The 19,004-nt window shown below is 41.3% G+C and overlaps 1 protein-coding gene and 1 non-coding gene across 2 annotated transcripts in view; both read right to left on the bottom strand.

Annotated features, from left to right (window-relative positions):
* The window catches only part of LOC145532204 (uncharacterized), a 331,653-nt gene that overhangs the window by 133,727 nt on the left and 178,922 nt on the right, over nucleotides 1-19,004 (bottom strand). The gene's annotated exons all lie outside the window — the stretch shown is intronic.
* TRNAG-CCC (transfer RNA glycine (anticodon CCC)) lies at nucleotides 804-876 on the bottom strand. The gene has a single exon. It is a non-coding gene; the product is annotated as a tRNA-Gly (tRNA).

Raw genomic sequence — 19,004 nt, 5'->3', positions numbered from 1 at the left:
GAGTAATGTTCAATCTGAAGACAGGAGGTGAGGGAAGATGGAAAGTCATGCAGAAGTCATCAGTTCTCTGGAGGGTTTGATCTTAATAAAATCCATAGATTTTATTCAGATCTGCACACTTGTACTCATTTGTGGGTCTGGCTGTATTAAGTTCTATATGATTTTATCACACAAGTGTCCACCACCACACTCAAGATACTGAGTGGCTCTATTACCACAAGACTCCTTATGTGGCCTTTTACTAACAGAGATGCCCCTCTCCATCCTCATCAGCCTGGTTATACCTTACATGATTAATTTGTTCTAAACTTATCTACTCTTCCAGGGGTACAGGCTTTGTTGTACAGAAAGCAGTGTTCAAAGTAACACATCAGTTAAAACTTTATACTAAAATGCTCATCAAATTGGAAGCTTTTCAGGCCAGTTGTGTACAAGGAGACTTTGAATCAAAACAAGGTGTTATCTAATTTAGAGAAGAATGAACCAGGGTATTCAATACTCCCCACATATTCTCTTTGGAGAAGGAAATGGCAACCCACTCCACTGTTGTTGCCTGGAAAATCCCACGGACAGAGGAGCCTGGCAGGCTACAGTACATGGGGTCACAAAGAGTCAGACATGACTGAGTGACTGAGCGCTGAGCACCCCCTCCATCCTCCTCTACCACATTCTGTTGTTTTGGGAAGGACAAATCAGATATTTTTCAGAGTTAGCATCCCTAGAGGAAAGAACAGCTTGTTATGTAAGCATCAATAAATGTGTTGCAGCATGCAGGAACTTTAGTTGTGCCAAGTGAGATCTAGTTCCCTGACCAGGGATTGAACCCAGGCCCCCTGCATTGGGAGTGCAGAGTCTTAACCACTGGACCACCAGGTAAGTCCTGCAACTAATACCTTGAGCAACCAAATAAAATTAATAAATAAGAATAAATATTAAAAAATAAGTAAATGTGTTGATAATACATTTGCGTCTTGAAATGTTCACGATTATTTGAGGACATGTCTATATAACATGTAGCAAATTTGAGGGACTGTCTATAGTAACAGCAGGGTATTGGAAAAAACACTGGGCTTGGAGTCCAAAGACCCCAGTTCTGTCACTTATTAGCTGTGTGGCTTTTGGCAATTCCCTTAGCCTCTCAGAAACCTCTCAGCTTCTTTCCATAAAATGAGATGAAGACTCATTATATTGTTACAAAGATTCCATCCCTTAATGGACGTGGAAATGTTTGGTAAATTGTTCTGCAAATACAGACAGCCCATTTCTTTTGTGCTGGAGTTAATTATGGGACTCTTAGGTCAGTAGTCACTGATGCTCTTTCAGCTCTACGCTTACTTTTCTCTCTTCAGCACATTACTAGTCTTCACTAAAGCATCTTGGTTTTTATCTTTGGTGTCTCCACTGGCCACTATTACAAATAATCAGATAGGAGGAAAAGGGAGACATGTTCTCAGATGCATCTTTACAGAAGCAAGGGGCCAGGCAACTGATAGGAGGAAAGTAGCCAACAGCAGAGGAAACGTCATGGCTTTGGAAAACATTATGAAGGAACCATTATTTTCTAACTGCAGAATATAATTCTTCAAAGGTTTGGGTGGTGGAGTTACAGGATAACCTAGAAAAAGAGTGGTCGGTTTTCAATGGTACAGATGAACCTATTAGCAGGGCAGGAGTAGAGATGCAGACATAGAGAACAGACGTGTGAACACAGGAGGGAAGGAGAGGGTGGGATGAACTGAGAGAGTAACACTGACATATATACACTTACTGTTGTTATTGCTTTAGTTGCTAGTCAGTAGTGAGTTGTGTCCGGCTCTTTTGCCACCCCATAGACTGTAGCCCACCAGGTTCCTCTGTCCATAAGATTTCCTAGGCAAGACTCCTGGAGTGGGTTGTTATTTCCTTTTTCAGGGGATCTTCCCCACCATGTGCAAAATAGCTAGCTAGTGGGAACCTGCTGTAAAGCACGGAGAGCTCAGTTTGGTGCTCTGTGATAACCTAGAGGGGGAGGATGGGGGCGGGGTGGGAGGGAGGCTCAAGAGGAAGGAGATATATGTATGTATGTATATGTCTGATTCACTTGGTTGTACAGCAGAAATTAATACAACATTGAAAAGCAATTATACTCCAACTATATATATATATTAAAAATAAATTTAAAAACTAAAATTAAAAAAAAAAAGTGGTTGGTTACCATTTTTTACCAGTGTTTAAACTTGCTTTAGTAAGTTCCCTCCAGGGAAACACACCTCCAATTTTATAAGGCACAGTGATGGGTATAAAGTATGCTTTATGAATATGCTTTGGGCTCAGCATTGCTGGAATGGAGATCTTCCATATTAAGGGGCAGTCACGCATCTGTTACAGTTCTGGCCTGTGTCCCAACTTTCACGGCCTTCCCTTTCATAAAGTCCACTTTCTTGGAAAGCCAGCAATGGAAGGTCGAGTCCTGTCAAACCTTGAGCCTCTCTGACTCTAGCTGGAGAAAGTTCTCTTCTTTTAATGCTTCACTCAATCAGATTGGGCCCACTCAGATAATCCAGGATAATATCCCTATTTTAAGGTCTGTAACCTTAATTATATCTGTAAAGCACATAATGTGACATATTCAGGTTCCAGGGATCAGAGCATAGAGGTCTTTGGAGTCCATTCTGCCTACCTCATTGCTCATAGCCCATAAAATGACCACCATAAACCTCTTGCATCTGTGTATTTCATCAGTCAATCGAAGTCAACATGAAATTTTAGAAAGTCTATCTTTCTTCATGAAGGTTTCATGCCTGTGTTATTAGATTAGGAGACATTTCACTGCCAATCTGTTGGGGCTGCTATAAACAAAAATAATAGAGACTGGGTGGATAAACAACAGATGTTTATGTCTCACATGCCCAGAGGCTGGGAAATCCAAGATCAAGGTGTTGGCACACTTAGTGACTAGTAAGAGCTCATGTCCTCGTTTATAGATGACTACCTGTTTGCTATGTCCTTACATGGCTAAAAGGACAAAGGTGTCCCCTGGAGCCTCTGTTTTAAGGACCACTAATCCCATTCATGAGGGCACCACGCCTATCATATCACCTCCCAAAGGCCCCAGTTGCTAACACCATCATAGTGGGGATTAGGTTTCAACAGATGAATTTTAAGGGGACACAAACTTTCAGTCTATAGCCCCTACCAAAATCCTTGAAGAGTCCTATTCCTTGTATAAAACAGAATAATGAGTTTTTCTCCCCTCCCAAAAAAAAGATACAAAAGAACATTTTTTAAAATGTAACATTTCTTGACTTCAGTTATGCCCATAGCAAGTTGGAAGCAAACCCTGAAGATAGTTATAGACTGCATGGTTAGTATTATGAAAATTCCCTTATTATTGCTATATAAGTAATATATTTAAATAGTTTTTTAAAACTGGATGCATAAATTGCTTATAAATAAAGGAACAGAGGAAGTACTTAGAATAATAATTCTTAACTCCAAAGTTCTTTGTTTACCCTATCTATTTTTAAACATGGTTGGTCCTGTATATAGATATTCTACTACCATTTGTAATATTAATGTCCTTAAATGATACACTTATTACAGGTGGCAAGGGAATCATGTCACCTTTGATGGAGGTTATATACTGGAAATCGCACTACAAAGAATATGGAAAAGTGAAACGGAATAGTTTCTAAGTAGGCTGGAAGCAAAGAAGAATATTAAATTATCACCCAGGAAACCAGAGGTAGAAATTTTTAAAGATTTCACCATTAATGTCAATTAGAGTTTAGTGTCAAGATAAAATATATATATATGTGTGTGTGTGTGTATATATATATATGTATATATGTATATATGTGTGTGTATATATATATATATATATATATATATATATATATGCATTTACCTAAGCTGTATGAAGGAACAGAAAGTCAGAAAGAACAGAGCAAGAAGCAAGAAAAGCCCTGCCCTGGGCTGTGAGGTCCAGGCCACAGCTGCTCCCCACACTGAAGAGGAAGCTTAGGAGGTCAGTGATGGGAGAGGCAGAGATGCTAACACTCCCCCCTCTTATACTTAGACAAGTGACATTCAGCTTCGTGGTTGCAAATGCCATTAGGCAAATGAGCAAATGGCAGTGAGCAAATATGCCTTTGAAAGTCTACATGATATTCTAATTTAGAAGTGAAAGTCTTAGATGTCTGTGACCCTGAGTAATTGTTTTTGTACTAGCTGCCAAAAAAATCACAGTAAAGTCATTTTAGACACTTCAGTCTAAACACAGGGAAGCTTTTATGAGGCTAATAAACCCATCTCTACTATGTTGTAAATTCGTATATTTCAAAATTCTCCTGAAAGTATATAAACTTCTCTGAAGTACACACTGTACTTGTTTTTCAGAATGAAAGCATTGCAACATGCCATGGCCGGAAAGACTAAAGTTGAGATTTTAAAATGAAGTATTGAAAAACAGCTGCTTCTATGGAAGAACCCCACATATCACTACAGCTACAGCCTGACTACTGAAGGCAGTGCTTATGCCTTGGGCACCAGAGAAAGAATGGCTCAAGGCATGTGGTTAGTGGAAGGTTGTGCCATTGTTTTTCCAAATATGACTCTGAATATATTTGTATTTCACCTCAGGTTAGAAAATCAATCAACCAACCCAAAATGACAATTCCATCCAAATTTACTCATGTCATGACACAGAGAGTTTAGTGCATATTTTTGAAAAGCTGTAGGGTGCAGCAGCTATCAGTCAAGGGCAATACCAAAGGGCAGAGAGATCCAGAAAGCACTAAACAATAGAGCTGGAATGAATTTTAGAGATCCTCTAATCCAAAGGTTCTCAATTCATGGGCTTCGGGCTGCTATCATAACAAAGGAACAATAAATTTATAGATGTCACAAGCCTCACATATAGCACACACACACATACACACAAACACATTCACACACAGTTGCTACGTTTTAAACAATAGTATATTTAAATCAATTGTGTTCCTTTTTCCTTTCCAAGATAGCTTGTTGTGTCCGACTCTTTGTGACCCTATGGACTGTAGCCTGCCAGGCTCCTCTGTCCATGGGATTCTCCAGGCAAGAATATTGGAGTGGGTTGCTCTGCTCTCCTCCAGGGGATCTTCCTGACCCAGAGATTAAATCTGCATCTCTTATGTTTCTTGGGCTTTCCTGATAGCTCAGTTGGTAAAAAATCTGCCTGCAATGCAGGAGACCCTGGTCTGATTCCTGGGTCAGGAGGATCCCTTGGAGAAGGGATAGGCTACCCACTCCAGTATTCATGGGCTTTCCTTGTGACTCAGTTGGTAAAGAATCCGCTGGCAATGCGGGAGACCTGGGTTCGATCCCTGGGTTGGGAAGATCCCCTAGAAAAGGGAAAGGCAACCCACTCCAGTATTCTGGCCTGGAGAATTCCATGGACTGGATAGTCCATGGGGTCGCAAAGAGTCGGACACGACTGAGCGACTTTTTCCCTTTTCTCTTATGTTTCCTGCATTGGCAGGCGGGTTATTTAACACTTCCCTGGTGGCTCAGACGGCAAAGTGTCTGCCTATAGTGTGGGAGACCTGGGCTCGATCCCTGGGTCGGGAAGATCCTCTGGAGAAGGAAATGGTAACCCACTCCAGTATTCTTGCCTGGAAAATCCCATGGACGGAGGAGCCTGGTGGGCTACAGTCCGTGGGGTCACAAAGAGTCGGACACGACTGAGTTCACTTTTATTTAACACTATCACCACCTGGGAAGCTCTTCCAAGATAGTAGTCAAGTTCTTTGGGCAACACTGGCTCATAATAAATTTTAATTTCTCCCTGGGTTTTATTTTCTAAAGCCCTGAGTTCCTTGGAGGAATTAAGAGTGGAGAAGAGAGGTGCAAGGTTTAAGTCAAAGGAAGGAAGGTTTTCCATCCTGTAAAAGATACAAAAGTGTTTTGAGATTGTCCAGGAGACTGGAAGGAACAATTGAATCAGTGTGGTAGGGATTCTCTAGTTTCCTAGGACATCTGGTACATCTGGGAAGTTATACCATCCAACAACCAGAACTTTTAGACTCAGCAAAGATTATCACATGCAAAAAACGAACAAAAGGAGGCAACTGTAAAAGAAGCAAGTGGTTTCAGACAATGAGTATTTCAGGGCTAATCAGTATGGGTTGAAGATTGGAGGGATCTTAGGGTGGAAAGGGGAGCCCCAGTAGTGATTGTGTGTGTGTGTGTGTGTGTGTGCTCAGTCATGTCTAACTCTTTGTGATCCCATGGACTGTAGCCTGGCAGGCTCCTCTGTACATGGGATTCTCCAGGCAAGAATACTGGAGTGGGTTGCCATTTCCTCCTCCAGGGGATCCTCCTGACCTGGGGATTGGGCCTGCATTTCCTGTGTATCTGCTATACTGCAGGTGAAACCTTTCCCCCATGAGCCATGAATGAAATTAGATAAATTACCAGGCTGACAAAATCATCTTTGTGATATTCAGAGCCAGATTAAAGTGTTTGTAAAGTGACATTTCGTACATACCAGAACTTACTGTATAGTACTGGTGTTGTGCTATAAACATGTACACAAGACTACTCTGAAAATGTACACAGATGTTGTGAGAAATAAAATGAAGTTTGATTAAAAGAAGTTCCAAGTGGGACTTCCTTGGTGGTCCAGTGGTTAAGACTCTGCACTGCCAACGCAGGGGGGAAGGGTTTGATCCCTGGTTGGGGAAGTAAGATTCCACATGCCATGCTGCACAGTCAAAAACTCCCCACACCTTCCCTAAAGGGGGAGACATGGCCCTCCACTCACACTGGATATTCCTAGAGGCAGTACAGTTTCCTAACTAGCTGTGCTCATAAACAAACAAACCACTGATGAAATGCTGATGCCTGGGTCCCAGCCCTAGTGCTTTTTTTTTTTTTGCTGCATAGCATGTAAGATCTTAGTCCTCCATACTCTGTGCTAAGTCGCTTCAGTCATGTCTGACTCTGTGCAACCCTATGGACTGTAGTCTCCCAGGCTCCTCTGTCCATGGGATTCTCCAGGCAAGAATACTGGAGTGGGTTACCATTTCCTCCTCCAGAGGATCTTCCCAACCCAGGGATCGAACCCATGTCTCTTATGTCCCCTGCATTGGCAGATGGTTGTTTACCACTAGTGCCATCTAGTCCTCTGACCAGGGATCAAACTCATGCCCCTTGCAGTGGAAACGCAGAGTCCCAACTACTGGACTAACAAGGAAGTCCCAGCCCTAGAACTATTGATTCGATCCCTTTTACCTGCACCCAGTACTCTCTAGGTGATTCTGATGCATACAGAGACTCAGGGACCTCTATATCCTTTAAGATACAGGCATGAACAAATCTATAAAGTAGTTTTAATTATAGCTGAAGATCATCTATTTCTGCTTTATTGACTATGCCAAAGCCTTTGACTGTGTGGATCACAATAAACTGTGGAAAATTCTGAAAGAGATGGGAATACCAGACCATCTGACCTGTCTCTTGAGAAACCTGTATGCAGGTCAGGAAGCAACAGTTAGAACTGGACATGGAACAACAGACTGGTTCCAAAGAGGAAAAGGAGTACGTCAAGGCTGTATATTGTCACCCTGCTTATTTAACTTCTATGCAGAGTACATCATGAGAAAGGCTGGGCTGGAAGAAACACAAGCTGGAATCAAGATTGCCGGGTGAAATATCAATAACCTCAGATATGCAGATGACACCACCCTTATGGCAGAAAGCGAAGAAGAACTAAAGAGCCGCTTGATGAAAGTGAAAGAGGAGAGTGAAAAGTTGGCTTAAAGCTCAACGTTCAGAAAACTAAGATCATGGCATCTGGTCCCATCACATCATGGGAAATAGATGGGGAAACAGTGGAAACAGTGTCAGACTTTATTTTGGGGGGCTCCAAAATCACTGCTGATGGTGATTGCAGCCATGAAATTAAAAGACGCTTACTCCTTGGAAGGAAGTTATGACCAACCTAGATAGCATATTTAAAAGCAGAGACATTACTTTGCCAACAAAGGTACGTCTAGTCAAGGCTATGGTTTTTCCAGTGTCATGTATGGATGTGAGAGTTGGACGGTGAAGAAAGCTGAGTGCCGAAGAATTGATGCTTTTGAACTGTGGTGTTGGAGAAGACTCTTGAGATTCCCTTGGGCTGCAAGGAGATCCAACCAGTCCATCCTAAAGGAGATTAGTCCTGGGTGTTCATTGGAAGGACTGATGTTGAAGCTGAAACTCCAATACTTTGGCCACCTCATGTGAAGAGTTGACTCATTGGAAAAGACCCTAATGCTGGGAAGGATTGGGGGCAGGAGGAGAAGGGGATGACAGAGGATGAGATGGTTGGATGGCATCACCGACTCGATGGGCATGGGTTTGGGTAAACTCCGGGAGCTGGTGATGGACAGGGAGGCCTGGCGTGCTGTGATTCATGGGGTCTCAAAGAGTCGGACACGACTGAGCGACTGAACTGAACTGAACTGAAGATCATCATTATCAATGACAGAGCTTTGCTTCTAGAAAATTCTTTCTTTAACGGACCTTTGATTCTCACTCCTTTCTATCTCTGGCCTCCTATTCAGTCCTGTCCTTTTCACTCTAATAAATAACTGATCAACTCTACTGGACAACATAGGCTCCCTAGAGACAACAGAGGAAACTCTTGTAGTCTGAGATATGGAGTTTACTGACCCATGCAGTCCATCATAAGTTAACAAAGTGTGAGGACTTTCTCCTTCTGAGATCATAATTTACCAATTGAAAGCACTGCAAACTCTTATGTGAATTTCTTTCAAAAACATTTATTGAACGACTACTACATTAGATGTGCTCTGTCAGGAACAAGGCCTATGAAGGTATCTTATTCTTTGTACTTTCCTCCCTTCGTGAAGATCACAGCTTAGTGGTGAAGAGGAAAATTATCCTACCCCTATTTACACTTCTGCATCTGGCTTTTCCCCTACTGATACTGTCAGCTGGCATTCTTTGAAATTCATATTAAAATAGTGTTGGGAAGAAATGAGAGAATTGAGGACATGATTACTCTTTTCTTTGCTATTTGCGGAGACTTAAAGAAATAAAGTACGGAGTTGGTAGCACTTCAGATGAAATTACCTTAGCCTCTAATGGGCAGCCTAGCTCTGTGCTAGGGTTAATTTTGTCTAGAGGACATTAAACATGGAGCAAACTCTTCTGTTTCTTGTAAAAGCTGCTGGATGATCCAGGAAGCTAGGACAATGAGGCATCTGTGGGTTGTTCTTTTTAATTAAAAACTCTTTAATGGGATGGACTTTCAGGCATTTACTTGTGGTAAATGGTAGAGTTTGGTCCACCTCATTTTGCAAAGTTCAATTTGCAAATCATGTTTAAAAATAGCCTCCTGGTTTGAGCACACAATAAAAAATCCACAGCAGGATCTGAAGGATGGACTTATAGGCTATTCAGTTTAGAAAGTAAGTAAGATTGCAAAGTGTCTGTTGTACGGATGGATGTTTGTTAAGTGCCTGGAAACTGGCAGAGGACTCCTAAGAAAACAGAGAAGGTCAACCAAGAGACTGTCACATTGGGAGACCTTGGGCCATTACAGCTGAGAATGGGTTTGAACAGAAAGTCTTCAGATCAATCTACAGAATAAGAGTTGAGTTAGCCAGAGAGCCAGAAGGATAAAAAAAAATCCAGTGAGAGCAACTGTTAAGCAGTTAGTGAAGTGTGAAGCTCAGCTGTATGGAGAATGCTATCCTGATATGAACTTTCAGAATGTTTCTTAGGAAGGATCAGTGGAGTAACAGTCTGTCATTTGGGAGCAACTGCCTCACTTCCCATTATTTCGACACAGATCTAGGATCTTGGACCTGAAGAGAAGGTGAGTGGAGAATATTTCATAGTAACTAACTTCTATTAAAGTTCCTTATATGGCAGAAAGTGAAGAAGAACTAAACAGCCTCTTGGTGAAAGTGAAAGAGGAGAGTGAAAAAGTCGGCTTAAAGCTCAATATTCAGAAAACTAAGATCATGGCATCCGGTCCTATCACTTCATGGCAAATAGATGGGGAAACAGTGGAAACAGTGGCTGACTTTATTTTTGAGGGCTCAAAAATCACTGTAGATGGTGACTGCAGCCATGATATTAAAAGACACTTACTCCTTGGAAGGAAAGTTATGACCAACCTAGACAGCATATTAAAAAGCAGAGACATTACTTTGCCAACAAAGGTCCATATAGTCAAAGCTATGGTTTTTCCAGTAGTCATGTATGGATGTGAGAGTTGGACTATAAAGAAAGCTGAGCACTGAAGAACTGATGCTTTTCAACAGTGGTGTTGGAGAAGACTCTTGAGATTCCCTTGGGCTGCAAGGAGATCCAACCAGTCCATCCTAAAGGAGATCAGTCCTGGGTGTTCATTGGAAGGACTGATGTTGAAGCTGAAACTCCAAAACTTTGGCTACCTGATGCAAAGAGCTGACTCATTTGAAAAGACCCTGATGCTGGGAAAGATTGAGGGCAGGTGGAAAAGGGGACAACAGAGGATGAGATGGTTGGACGGCATCACTGACTTGATGGACATGAGTTTGGGTACACTCCGGGAGTTGGTGATGGACAGGGAGGCCTGGCGTGCTGCGATTCATGGGGTCACAAAGAGTCAAACACGACGGAGTGACTGAACTGATACATCAGAATTTGGAAGGATGGTGATTGCATGTGTAAATGATATCTAGAAAAGACAACTCCATGCAAGCTTCCAGCTTAATTTCAACATTAGTCCCTATTTCTCAATTGAAGATTTGTATATTAATATTGCAAGGCTTCCATGGGTAAAATGTCATAATTTACAGCCAAAAATCAACTCGTTTATTCATTTGTTCTAACAACACTCATGGCAAGCTATTTGAGGAATTGTATCAACAACAACATTGAGCTTTCTGTTGTCCTTTTATTTATACATTTGTCCCATACATTTTTTTTTTTTTGGCCCCACACCCAGTGGCATATGGAATCCTAGTTCCCTGACCAGCGATTGAACTTGGCCCCCCTGCAGTGGAAGCCTGGAGTCTCAACCACTGGATCTCGAGGGAAGCTCCCATTTGTCCCATACATACTTTTAAGTACCTTCCACCTGCTGGGACTGTACCAAGTTCTAGGGATAAAAATATAGACTCAATTTATCTACTCTTCAACCTAACCATTGAAAGGATGACATTACATTAATAACTAAAAGGAATGTGTAATTACAAGCTGATATGTATTATATTAATCAGGATGAGCTAAATCCCACAGTGGTCACAAATAATCTCAGCTTCTCAAAGCTTGCAACAACAAAGGTGTATCTCTTGTTCACAAAAACGTCTACTCTAGAACCATGCAATTCTCTGGGGCAGACAAAAACTGTCCTCCAGGTGGGAATTCAATATACATATTGTATATCTTTGCATATCTTTAAAATTTCTTGTAAGGGAAATTCAACAAAAGTTTAGCAGCATTTGTGAAGCGTTCTTGTCTGGAGAATCCCAGGGACAGAGGAGCCTGGCAGGCTACAGTCCATAGGGTGGGAAAGAGTCAGACACAACTGAAGCGACTTAGCATGCACGCACACGTGAAGGGTTCTTGTACAATTAACTTAAAGAAAGCATTGCCGTGCATTTTCCAACCATTAGCTACATTGCTATCCAGTGTGGCTTGATGAAACCTGTAGAAACCATTTTGATCACAAGAACAGATACCTTCCATTAGGGTAACTCACTGGCTACATAAGGTTACAAGCTTGATGGTTCAGAATAATAAATTAGATTTAAAGGTTCAAAATTAATATATATGGGAGGTAAAAACAAGAGAAAATGGAGATGAATTGTATATGTAGAGCGAGCTGCCCAGTCGTACTGTATGCAAATAACCACCAGACTCGGGATTAAAAAAGGATCTGTCTAAAATAACTCAGGCCCTTATTATGTGAGAGAGAAATTCTAACTGCAACTGAGCAAACAGTGTGAGACTCCAAAGAGAATTCACTCACCCTGTATCTTTATAAAATCAGACCAAAGAGTGACCTCCTCATTAAAGATAAGCAAACAAGAAAAAGACAAAACAAATGGAAAAAATTCTGCAACCAAAAAGGAGGGAAATGTCATATTTAAGATGAGAGGAACTTCCTACTTAAGAAAAGGTCTACTACAAGAGTCACAAAATTGTCAGCAATATAGCTTCATGCTTCCAAAATGTAAGAAGGCTGTGAAATAAGAAAGTAGTAAGACATCAGGAAATTAATAAGAAGATTCTTTAGGCAGAGGAAGAGAAGAAAAGGGAACTAGTTAAAATAAGAAGTTATTACAAGAAACCTATAAATGTACTGGCAGATTTAAAAATCTGCCTGCAAAATTATTTTTCTAGTTAATTAAAAATACAAAAAATCAAAGAAATTTGAGATTATCTTCCAGAAGACAGAGGAAAAGGATGGAAATAAGCATAATGATAAAGAGTATGACAAATATGAAATAGAAAAAAAATCCCTTGTGTATGTATAACTGATAGTCCTAAAATACTATAAGAGCAAATAATAGATTACTGAGACAATAATCCAACTCATAATAGAGTAGAACATTTTTATGAGTTTAAGACAGTCCTGAGCTAACAATATATCAAATAATTAATGAGAAAAAAGATCTCTTACAAAATCAATGGAAAAAAACCCTCAAATACCTGAAAAAAAAAAGAAACAAAATCAAGAAAACAAGTTGTCAATAAACATTTAAATCTATTCTCTTCCTAGCAATGAAAGAAAATAATATCTTAAAAGTGTCATTTTTCATTTGTTTAATTGATTTGAACATTCTGAACTCATTTGTCCCAACTCTAGGAAGTTTGTAGCAAACTATGTATTCTCATACATCAATGATGAAAAATCATTCTGAGCTTACTGAAAGGTAACCTGATGTTGTATTTTAAAAGTCTTAAAGCTTTGGGTCCTATAACTACACTGTTAGGAATTTAGCTTAAGAAACACACAGAGAAACTCACAAAGATATATGATATATGTATAATGAATGATATTCACCACAGTCATATTTAATAGTAAAAGAGGAAACAATGTCCTTATGTCCAACCATTATTAAATTAATTACAGTGTGTCCTACTTGCAGACATGGAGAAGACAGGCATTCAGGTCCATCCAAGTCTGGGGTTTGCCAAGCATACCTAACAAGAAGACAATGGAACAAGATGGCTCAGTCTGCTGGCAGCATTTGGTAGAAGGAAGGGTTCATGAAGTCTAAGCTGGGGGAGGAGGAAGTCAGGAAGAGTTGCCTGATAATCAGGGAGAAAATCTAGACGATAACAGCCTATGAGACAAAGCAGCTGAAGAATCAGTATACTGAAAATAATTGAGTGAGATTGCTGGAAAGGGGGATGTGTCATTTCAAAGGCAAAACTCTTCTGAGTGAAAACCAGAGAATGAATGGCCCTGGGAGTGCTTGGCTTGAGCAGTGAAAGATGATCTCAGAGATCGGAAGACTGTTTCTTTACTGACATTGAGCTTGGCCAGGAGGAAGGCAGGGCAGTGGGTGGAAAGAAGGTCTGAGAACTAAGTGTCAAAATCTGTGAGGGGGTCTATTGGTCTGCTAGGGCTGCCATAATGAAGTACCACACACTACTGCTGCTGCTAAGTCGCTTCAGTCGTGTCCGACTCTGTGCAACCCCATAGACAGCAGCCCACCAGGCTCCGCCGTCCCTGGGATTCTCCAGGCAAGAACACTGGAGTGGGTTGCCATTTCCTTCTTCAATGCATGAAAGTGAAAAGTGAAAGTGAAGTTGCTCAGTCGTGTCCGACTCTTTGTGACCCCATGGACTGCATCCTACCAGGCTCCTCCGTCCATGGGATTTTCCAGGCAAGAGTACTGGAGTGGGTTGCCATTGCCTTACGCTGGGTGGCTTACAAAAGAGGAATTTGTTTTCTCACAGTTCTGGAGCCTAGAAGTTCAAGATCAAGGTGCTGGCAGGGCAGGTGGCTGGTTACTCCCTGTGTCTTCACAAGATCTTCCCTCGTATGTCTGTGTCTTAATTTCCTTTTCTTATAGGGACACCAATCATACTGGACTAAGGCCCATCTGAATGACCTCATTTGACCTTAGTCACCTCTTCAAAGACCTTATCTCCAAAGGGAACTCTCCTACGCTGTTTGTGGGAATGTGAATTGGTATAATCACTATGGAGAACAGTATGGAGGTTCCTTAAAAAAATAAAAATAGAACAACCATATGATCCAGCAATCTCACTCCTGGGTATATATCCTGAGAAAACTATAATCTAAAGGATAGATGCACCCCAAATCACTGCAGCACTGTCTACAATAGACAAGACATAGAAGCAACCTAAATGTCCATCGACAAAGGAATGGATAAAGATGTGGTACAGATATACAGTGGAATATTACTCAGGCATGAAAAATGAAATAATGCCATTTGCAGCAATATGGATAGAACTAGAGAGTATCATACTAAGTGAAGTCAAGTCAGACAGAGAAAGATAAATATCATATGATATTGGTTATGTGAGGAATTTTAAAAAGTGGTACAAATGAGCTTATCTACAAAACAGAAATAGAATCACATATACAGAAAACAAACTTATGGTTACCGGGAGAGAGGGAGGGAAGCATAAGTTGGGAGATTGGGATTGACATATACACACTACTATATATAAAGTAGACAATTAATAAGGACCTACCATATAGCACAGGAAACTCTACTCAATACTCTGTAATGACCTATATGGAAAAAAGAATCTAAAAAAGAATGGGTATATGTATACGTGGGGCTTCTCTGGTAGCTCAGCTGGTAAAGAATCCGCCTGCAATGCAGGAGACCCCAATTTGATTCCTGGGTGGGGGAAGATCCCCTGGAGAAGGGATAAGCTACCTGCTCCAGTATTCTTAGGCTTCCCTGATGGCTCAGACAGTGAAGAATCCACCTGCAATGCGGGAGACCTGGGTTCGATTGCTGGGTTGGGAAGATCCCCTGGGGAAAGGCATAGTAACCCACTCCAGTATTCTTGTCTGGAGAATCCCCATGGACAGAGAAGCCCGGCAAGCTACAGTCCATGAGGTCAAAAAGAGCTGGACACAACTGAGTGACTAAGCACAGCACAGCACATATGTATATGTATAACTAATTCACTCTGCTGTCAGCAGAAACTAACACAACATTGTAAATCAAATACACTCCAATAGAATTTAGAAGACAAAAGACCTTATTCCAAATAAAGTCACATTCTAAGGCCCTAGGGGGATAAGACTTCAACATATGAATTTGGATAGAGAGAAACAATTCAGCCCATAACAGGGATTGGCCAGGAGGTTGTTAAGTGACAAAAACTAGAAGGAACACAGGGGCATATATCAAATTAGATGAACATAATAAGGGAGAAGTGACTTTTAGTGGCAGTGTGGTTTAATATGACACCAACTTCAGCAACCCAGCCATACATGGAGGAAGAAAAAAAAACAAACCTCTCCATTTGAGAAAGTGATCACAAATATCACATCCTTAACAGTGTGGCAGGTAAGGCCAGAAAATAAAAGGGACATATAGTAAAGAAGGTAAAGATTTAGCAGAAAAAACATTCAGTCAAAATAGTATAACAGATTCACACTTTATCACACTCCCACATCTCTAAACACATGCAAATGTGACCAGATACAAAAAGAGCAAACAAAAGCAACATAGCCAGGCTTTTAAAGAAGTATCACCCTAGACCAGGAACAGAGCAGAAACATCCATGGCTAAAGCACAGTCCTGCTGGGTGCTAATGTAGATGCCAGCAGGAGGTGGGTTGCTCATCATCTCTGGGAATAAAAACACCCCAAGGACTGGGGATGGTCCCTTCCTTTCTCAGAGTAGCTAAAATAAAGTCACTTTGCTTTTATGAAGTTTACCAGTGAGCTCCACTACACCAAATCCAGAAGTGAGCTCTCAACCCTCATATTCTTTTTTCCTGTTGTTAACATCCATTTGTTTTACCATTCTCTTCTTTTCCCTTAATTCTCTTTGCAACTCTTTTAACTCTTTCCTCTTGAAATGCTTTGTTCACTTAGCTTCACAAACTCCATCCTTATTCTAATATTTCAATGGCCTCTTTCTCATCTTCTTTACTGGCTCCTCTTCATCTCTCCCTCCTCCAAACATGGGCATAACCAAGACCATGACCCTTGGGCCTATTAATTCTCTTCTCTGATCACACTCTCTCCCTTCATGACTTCATTCATCTCATGGCCTACTGATCACATATACGACTCCCAGATTAGATGTCTGTCCCAAACCCCAAAGTATATTCCCAACTTCCCATTCACATCTCCACTTGGATATCTTGTAGGCATTCTATTATTTCTAAAGATTTTTTTTATGTGTACCATTTTTAAAGTCTTTATTGAATTTGTTGCAACATTATTTGCTTTACAAACATTGTTTTGAGTTTTTTGTTGTGAGGCATGTAGGACCCTAGCTCCCCAATCAGAGATCGAACCCTCACTCCTGCACTGGAAGGTGAAATCTTAAAACCAGTGGGCCACCAGAGAAGTCCCTTTGGCAGGCATTCTAGATAAATGCTTCCAAAACTGAACTCTTGCTCTCTGCCCCTTCCTGCCACCCACCTCCCATCCCACATGGGTCAAATCTGTTCTTCCAAATTCTTTTAAAAAAATATTTACTTGGGCCTTAGTTGTGGCAGGCGACATCTTTCCATGCAATGCACAGACTCTCTAGTTGCAGCCTGCAGGCTTAGTTGAGCCGTGCAGCATGTGGGATCTTAGTTCCCCAACCAGGGATGGAACCCGAGTCCCCTGCATTGCAAGGCAGATTCTTAAGCACGGGATCACCAGGGAAGTCCCCTGCTCTTCCCACATTCTTCACCATTCTTTATTCATCTTACTGAACAGCAACCCAATCCTTCCAGATGACTACAACACAATTATTGGAGTGGTTCTTCATTGCTCTCTATCTTATTACACATCTAATCCATTTAGTTGAATCTTCAAAATACTTAAAACCTCCATCACTTTTGCCCATATTGTTCACTCCACTCACTCCAGCCACGCTGGTCCCCTTCCTGTGCCCCAAGTAAGCACAGTAGGGTTCTTCTGCCTCAGGACCTTTGCACTTCTTTCCTCTGTTTAGAATTCTCCTCTCCTTAGTTCAGGTCTTTACTTGAATATCACTTTCCCAGCAGTCCTTCCCTGATCATTTTATATAAGATAACCAGGATGATGACTATGCCACAGACCTAGAAATTAATCGGTTCAAACTTGAAGAGAAAAGGAAAGGGCCCCTGGAGAATATCTTCAAATGTAACAAACTGGACTATTAAGGAGCTGATGACCCTAACCATCAGATGAAAGCAGGCAATTGTTTTTATGCCAGTCTTTAAAGCTGCAGCTAAGAATGTAAAGCAACACTGATAATGTTCGAGTCACACTCCAGCTAACTGAGGTGGATGTTTAGCGAGAACGGTGAGCGGAGTTGAAGGCTGGGGGTTGCCCACATGGAATATTGGCCAAATATATTGAGAATTCACTAAGTACTAGGACCTTGTGTGTGCTTAGTCGCTTTAGCCATGTCCAACTCTTTGTGACCTTGTGAACTGTAGCCCATCAGGCTCCTCTGTCCATGGGGATTCTCCAGGCAAGAATACAGGAATGGGTTGCCATGCCCTTCTCCAGGGCATCTTCCCAACCCAGGGATTGAATCCACATCTCCTGCATCTCCTTTCCTGCATTGCAGGCAGATTCTTTACCCGTTGAGCCAGCTGGGAAGCCCTTCCTAAACAGTTTAAAAGGATTCTGTCATTTAATTCTTATAACAGCCTTATAGGAGAAGGTAATGGCAACCCACTCCAGTACTCTTGCCTGGAAAATCCCATGGACAGAGGAGCCTGGTAGGCTGCAGTCCATGAGGTCTCAAAGAGTTGGACACGACTGAGTGACTTCACTTTCACTTTTCACTTTCATGCATTGGAGAAGGAAATGGCAACCCACTCCACTGTTCTTGCCTGGAGAATTCCAGGGATGGAGGAGCCTAGTGGGCTGCTGTCTATGGGGTCACACAGAGTCGGACACAACTGAAGCAACTTAGCAGCAGCAACAGCCTTATAAAGTAGGTATTATAGTTATCCCCATTTTACAGATGTACTGAGGAGTCTAGGTACAGTGCCTAAGGTGATTTGTTAAGGAAAAGATTTACATTATTATTTAGAGTTACAAAAGCAATTAATAAATGATCATTAATAAGAGTAAAGTGTTTTTAGAAATAGCACAAGCATGCTAAAGTCTTTATCTTTCATGGCAGGGAATAAATATATATTGCTCAAACAGTCTAGTATACAATGATAATTCAAGAGGGGGAAGCATCAGCACATTGTCTGGGATGATTACAGAGGTAACCACAAAAAGAACTAAAAAAGAAAATTGGACACTGAGAATCTGGTTAGGGGAGGAGATATTTATTTTCTATATGATCATCTCTGTACTATTCAAATTTTATTATCAATATACATATTGCATTTTTAATAAAAATTCAAGACTTCCCTGGTGGTCCAGGGGTTAAGAATCTGCTTTCCAATCCAGGGGATGCAGGCTTGATCCCTGGTTGGAGAGCTAAGATCCCACATGTGGGGCAACTAAGCCTGCACACCACAGTGAAAACCCAAAAGAGCCAAAAATAATAATAAATTATAATAAAAATCCCTTAAGAGTACAAGTGAGGATTTGGAAAAGCAGCTAGGCAGACAGCTGGGCAACAGTGGTAGTGTGCAGAAATCAAGAGCGTCCCCAGCTGTCTGGAGGGAAGCAGCCAGTTATCCAAGAATCAGTAGAGAAGACAAGTTCTAGAAGTAGGGAGCAACCAGCTCAGGGCTCTACAGACTGGTGTCTCCTGCCCACCCCATCCCACTCCCCCAATGAAACCCTGTGCCATGCTCAATACCTCTGAGCACTGGAGGAACTGTCCAGCCTTCACATGAAATCTGCAGGGGATTTTTTCTGC

The sequence above is a fragment of the Giraffa tippelskirchi genome, chromosome 13, assembly GCF_054371585.1.
Source record: "Giraffa tippelskirchi isolate mGirTip1 chromosome 13, T2T-mGirTip1v1.2.pri, whole genome shotgun sequence".
Classification (NCBI taxonomy): Eukaryota; Metazoa; Chordata; class Mammalia; order Artiodactyla; family Giraffidae; genus Giraffa; species Giraffa tippelskirchi.
The sequence above is the reverse complement of the archived record's forward strand: the minus strand, read 5'-3'. Positions and strand labels throughout refer to the sequence as shown.